Source organism: Octopus sinensis, linkage group LG28 (genome assembly GCF_006345805.1).
Source record: "Octopus sinensis linkage group LG28, ASM634580v1, whole genome shotgun sequence".
NCBI classification, from domain to species: domain Eukaryota; kingdom Metazoa; phylum Mollusca; class Cephalopoda; order Octopoda; family Octopodidae; genus Octopus; species Octopus sinensis.
In genome coordinates this window covers 13,920,675-13,928,174 of record NC_043024.1, presented here as the reverse complement: position 1 = coordinate 13,928,174, position 7,500 = coordinate 13,920,675, and positions in this window count along the sequence as shown.

Sequence of the window (7,500 nt, the reverse complement as noted above, 5' to 3'; positions counted from 1 at the left end):
TCATCGAAATACACATATGATCATGCATGTTTTCTGCGGGTATATGTATATGTAATCATACACATAATTGTGTATATCTCTTGGTAAACGTAAGAACATATATGGTCGACATTTATTTCGGTATAATGCTTCCTATTTTTCTCTCAAGTTATTGTTCATCACACTCACTATTCCCCTCTATATCAGTGTGTCACTGTCTCTCACTCCCACCCCACCATCTCTCTCTCTCTCTCTGTACATATATACATATACAAACATATATATACAGACACACATATATATATATATATATATATATATATATATATATATATAAATCTGATATATGTATATATATATATATATATATATATATATATATATATATATATATATATATATAAATCTGATATATCTATATATGTACGTCCACCGACAAACGCAGATACGTACATGTATACGCATATATACATGCCTACAGACGTACGTATATGTCCATATGCTTTCATGATATAACAATTTAAATGAGATATTACTTTACAGTTCAGCTAAAACTTTGTCATCTCTTAACGTATGAATACACCGCTGCGAAATTTGCTTCTTCGATTCATCATTGTATGTTCTTGATTAAGTTTTATTTATCTCTCCTCTACCTTTCGCTTTTTTCACTCTCCGCCATTTTACTCTAACCATTTTTTCTCCTACTCACTCTGTCTCTCTGTCTCTCTTTCTCCCCCGCTCCCTCTCTCACTCTCTTTCTGTTTATCCCTCATATTTCTTTCACTCTTTCTGTCTATATATTATTCTATTATTGTTTTCGCTTTTAGCTTCTTATTAGTGGATTGAAATAAATAAATTGACATGGTCGCTACAATTTCGAGAGTGAAAATTAAATGAGATCTTTTAGCTTTTTACTATATTTTATATATGTATTTTTTTCATTATTTTTATTATTATTTTCAGTGGACATAAATCTACTCTTGTCAGTAACTTATCGTCGCTGAGCAGAACATTCACACACACACACGCACTCAAAACAGCAAAACACAGACATATATGGACACATGTGTATATGTAAACGGTACATATATACATACAGGTAGAAATACACATGGAGAGAGACGTCTGTGTGTAGGTAGGTTCCAGTGTAAATGTGTGATTATGCTCTTCTCTTCTGTGTCTGTAAATATATAGATCATTTGGTTGCAAGCCTCAATTAGTCTTTGTATCTTTCAGCTTTCACACACACACAAACACACACACAAACACACACACACATACAGAAACACAGCGCCACACTCACACGCACACGAAACACGTACACACACATACCTGTGTTTACAGGTTAGATGAATAGGTTTCTCTATGTGTGTGCATACATATAAATATATACATATGCACACGCACACACATACACATATATATATATATATACATGTAGATATAGAAATATATATAGATACAGATAAACAAACATACATATACTTACATACATGCATAAATACATACATACACACACACGCACACACACATATATATATATAGATATACACATACGTATATACATACACACACACACACACAATACACACACACACACACACACACACATATATATATATATATATATTATATATATATATATATATAATATATATATATATATATATATATAAAGAGAGAGACACACACACATACACACTTACAAACATGTATATAAGTGCTGGGTATGTACCTGGGTATGTACATATTTTCGTATTGTGTCTATCTGTATGTATATTCTGATCATTTCAGCGAAGAATTCTTGTATTTTCTTCCTTTCTACCTATTAATTGCACTCTATGTTTAAACTTGTAATCATATATATTCTTCTACGCATTGCAAATATCCAGATAATTATGTGTATGCGTTAATGCGTACACTTTCCTACACATTCTTGCATTGCTGTACACTTGTGTATATAAGTGCATATATTCATTTATATAAATAAATATATTTACATATATTTATATATAAATATACACAAATATATGTATAGAGGGACGCATACATACATGTCTGTTTATGGGCGTATATATGTTATGTATGTATGTTATGTATGTTATTCTGTTTATGGGCGTATGTATGTATATGACATTTAGGAAGAAACATTTGCGCCAACGGACCATTATGCGTTCAAAGTTATGATTCCATCTTTCCTCCTAACAACAACTTCACATCTTCGAGCCGTGTGTCTCTTATACATGTGTATGTATATTTTGTACGCGGCTTTTATTTTTGTCTAGTGTGTATCGTAAAAAATAATTTAAGGGAAAAGTTGAAATAACTTGGTTCAATTTTGATTAAAATAACAATAAATATACCCATAAATTATGTTTTATAGCAGAGAACTTGTCAGAAATAATACGTTAGGAAACCGGTGAAAAATGGAACAATATTTCATTTTAAGAATTTGTTTAGTATGTTATTGGTTGTCACAAGACAATTTTATTCAAGAGAATCTAAGTTTTTAAATTAAACATACATAGTTTAAAGCAAAATGAAGAATCCGTTGATATTGGTGGTATTGCTTGTTAACAAAATTTACGCCATTTTACACTCGATAGAGATATTCAATATCTTTACAATCCCCGAGTAGGAATTACTGTGGTTTTTGCTATTGTGATATTTGTTCTCGTGTCTCATCTGTAAATGAATTAAAGAAAAGATGCGTCGCCGCTTTGAACTTAAATTACAATTCATAGCATTTAAATATGATATAGTGGAGGCACATGGCCTAGTGGTTAGAACAGCGGACTCGCAGTCGAGCTATCGCGGGTTCGAATCTCAGACCGGGTGATGTGTGTGTTTATGAGGGAAAAACCTAACTTCCATGCGGCTTCGACAGAAGGTAATGGCGAACTTCTGCTGACTCTTTCGCCACAACTTTCTCTCACTCTTTCCTCCTGCATCTTGCAGCTCACCAGCAACGGACCGGCCTCCCTTCCAGGTGGGAAACCTATACGCCAACGAAACCAGGAAACCGGCCCTTATGAGCCAGGCGTGGCTCGAGAAGGAACAAACAAAACAAATATGATATAAAGAATGTATCCTCTCAGAGGTCATTTATTAAGCTAGATACCAATCTTTATACCAATATACGTCACACGTTGGGCTTGGAAGCAGTCAAACACAGCGTAGGAAAACCTAGAAGACGGATAAATGAACACTTAAAAAATGACGTCATCGCCAATGCCACACCTGTGGTACTAGAAGAAAATACCTTCAGATACGATAATAAGCATATCAATAGTTAAAGGGCACCACTCTGAGGTTGCTGTTTGCACCCTCATATGATAACCTAGTCGTGGGTTACTGGGAAGATAAGCTTTAGTAGGAAGTAGAGAGAGACTTCAATCGGGATTATAAAAAATACATTATTAAAAAATGGAAACGCTTCCTCGATGATTGCTTCGGCTTTAAGGACCAATTAAATGAGGACCTACATACAGTTAATAATATACTCAACACATTTCATACATCCATCTAATTCGTGATAGAATCATGTTGCAATGAGTTACCATTCCTGGATGTTCAGTTGAGAACACACAACTCTACAGTCACAACATACATATTTTACAGAAAATTGGAAACTCACCAATATTTGAATTTCTATTCTTGCCATGTCTCACACATCAAAAGGAACATACATACACCATGTCAAGCCGTATCAGTACTATAGTAATTGCCACCAAAATACGCCAAATCTGACTCAACGTGCACAAAACCTTCCTAAAAAAGCAGAAATACCCAATACGATTAATAATTGCGGGATGATGGATAAAGAGAAAACAATTATATGACACTATTACTGTTGTTTCTGAAAGTGGTTCTAATGTTAATAACGTGATACTCATCTCTATAAATAGAGCTTACAATACCTGCCGAGGAATACTAGAACCATTTTTCAGGAGAGATATCTAATGTAGCTAAATGATAATGTAATTCTAGCTACCTAATTTTAATTAATATTGTACTAATGTGTAATGTTTGTTCACGAAACGCATAGAATTTGCCAGAATATGTGACCTGGTTATACATTGTGAATGAATACACATTCTCACAGGAATTTGAACTTTGAACTCTTTTTTTAAAAAGTTTTCAGTGATAGCCGCACCGTCTCCCTTTCCCTGTTCTTATTCCATCCTGCTTCCTACAAATGAAACCTTTGAAAGGTCACCTGCCCTTGTGAGAAAATGTGTTTATTTATAAATATGTTTATAAGCATAGAATGGAAAAAGAAAAAAGAAAGTAGAAAGAAAAAAAGACAGAAAATTTCTAATGAATGGACCAAACCAAATTGAAAAGAAATGTCCCTCTCTCTCTCTCTTCCGATCGCTCTATCTATCTATCTAGCTACCATTCCCTAACCATTATTATTATTTTTTTTCTTCTCTTTCTTGATTGTCCTGAAACATCCCACTCTATGTAGGTTTTCCCCCACTTTGAGAGAAAATATATTCATTTACAAATATATTGGTCCGTATAAAATTTGAAAAAGGAAAAAGAAAGAGAGGAGATAAAAGAAAGAAAGGAAAATAATTTGAAATGAAATTTCAATGAATTGACCACACTAAATTGAAAAGAAACCCCTCTTTCTCTCTTCCTTTCTTTCTCTCTCTCTCTCTCCCTCTCTCTCTGTATATATGTATATATTATATATAATATATATATATATATATATATATATATATAATATATATATATAAATTTATCCTTTCCTCACATTTATTATTATATTTTGTCTTTCTAAAGACCTCTTTATTTATTTCCTCCCACCGCTTTGCTTTTCTTTCTCTTTCTCTCCCGCCTTTTCCCAAATACCAAAAGCAATATTCTACTTTTCTAAACAAAAAAACACTCATCCGATTCATATAAAAAAACAACGAAACTTTCAGGTTTTACCATTTTGATTAGACTTTGTCTTGACGAGTTCCTAAACGAATGAAAGCGCTAATAACAGATTATCCAAAATTCTGACTCCCTCCGTTTTATCCATATATATATATAAAGATTAGCATGCAGAAAAATGGTAACATCGTGCAAATAATCCTCTTGGCGATGAAGATAAAAGCTCATATAGTTAAATCTATAATGAGCCTTATACATAAACACTTTAAAAGCACGAAATACTCAGAAATATTTTGTAATAAGATGAGAATACGCCTTAGCTGTGCTAGTAAACTAGCTCTACTATTATAGCATCCATTAACAATAAAATCTAGACACCTTCTACGAAACTTGGAAGAATAACAATAATAACCAAAACAACCAATTGGTTGAAATGATAAGCGATCCTCCAAGATAACTCGCATTCCAGAAATACGGACGATCACCTTATACATGTTAATCCCACTGACAGATAATCTTACTAATCTGTGTGGTTTGCAGAGATGAAAATAATTGTGAATTTATGAATAAAGGAATAAAAAAAACTAAGAATGTAATTCACCAATGGAATATATTCTCCAATAATTACAAGTACAATTATTTAGGATCAACTAAAAATGAAATGAAACTTAAATATAATTTCCATCTCTCAAGCTTTTTCAAGAGTGGAAATAAAGCTAACTCTACAGGATTAAGTAGTTAAATTTGGGAACTTAACTATAATAGCAATAATTATCGATTAGAATGTGGCATCCTAGCCAAAACATCTTCATACAAGCTTACAAATATACGCTGAAATTTATGCATAAATTTGAAATTTTTCACTTTAATGTCCAAATGAGAATTTCTTAATAAACGTGACAAGAAAATCTAGCATTCTTACTTAAAGATAAATTCTTAGTCACTAAGTACTGCTAATACCTATCTTTATATTACTGGTTATAGCTGCCTTGACTAACCTCTGATTACCTCCCTTTTACCACCCCTTTTCCACATAGCACGACTTAACATCATAAACCACAATTATATCCAATCTACATCGACTAACTGAATTATTTATCTCAGATGCACGATGCACACGCGGAGCTATACTTCTCTTTAATATATTCACATTGAAGTTCGATCACTGACTAACATACTAATTGCTACTGATGTCATTAACGTATATACGATTAAACGAGCGATTTATCCTATTCTTGACGAGTTGATTTGTTTTAATTATATTAAAGAGTAATAAACCCTGGCTACACATTACGACATTTTATTCATTTATTACACCTATTTACGTTACCCACATTTAAACCGTATATCGCACATAGACTTTTAAGAGCGTCCTTAATTTTTAACTCGGGCATTATTTGTAATCAGAGGGACTTATCTACCTGACTCAAATAGCGTTATTTCTTACCATTAATGATACTGGATATTAATATCAGGTGTAACTCTTTCAACTAACACCACCGGTCAAATGGTCGTTTTCCCCACTCACTGCTCCATTCATCTGCTTGAGGTAACTGTACACACAATGCCATCTGTTAAGAATGCAGACCTAAGGAACCTTTTCCTTTATTCCATTTCCTTTTATTTATCTTTCTTGCTTTTTTTCTAGTCTCAACATTCAATCATCTTGTCAATCTTCCTCTGGTAAAGTTCAAATCATTCTGATGATACTTGTTACGTGGATCGAGAATAACGCAAGTTTACCTCAAAAATAACAAACTGAAACAGCTATAAATGTTAACTTAATCATAATTAAACTATGAACATTCAATACTAAGATCAACCTCTAATTGTTATAAGATGCTCTATTTGTTCTCATATATATTTATACATACATATATATATATATACACACACATATATATATGTATGTATGTATGTATGTATGTATGTATGTATGTATGTATGTATGTATTTAAAATGTGACCGTGTGTGTATCGTTGGCGGTTTTTTTCCTCCGTCTTCCCTTCCTTGGATCTTTCCTTTTCCTATGTTTCTGACGAAGAGCTCTGCTCGAAACATTAAATCCTCCTTCTTTCTTTCTTTTCCTGAGCGCCCAATAACACTATTGGACGTCCTCGCGTTGTGTTTCTCTTTGTGTGTTCATGTTTGCATTAAATATGTATGTATGTATATACACACACAGAGACACACAAATGTATATATATGTATGTATACGTATATATTTGAGTATGCATATATGTGTGTGTATATATATGTAGGTGAGAGTGGGTGAATGGCTGTGTGAATATTCGATTATCAAATTGTGTATATAATATTATGATCAATTAGATACTAAAGTTTTCTGTCCTTTACGAAGCAGGGTGACATCTTGCAGAAGTATGACTGCTATTTCTAGCAGATTCAGAGAGGGTACTAGAAGTTGAGTTTTGCGCTAGAGTAAAATAATTTATGATTAGAGAAGATGAAAGAATGGAAAAAGAACGTAGAGTAAGAAAAAAATCAATACAAAGACATTGTATGTAATCCTGTTAGTGGGAAGAGTAAGAGATCGATAAATTAAGAACGGTATTATTGATTTTATCTCTCACCCGCTCTTTCAAACTTTCACATACAGACACATGCAACAAA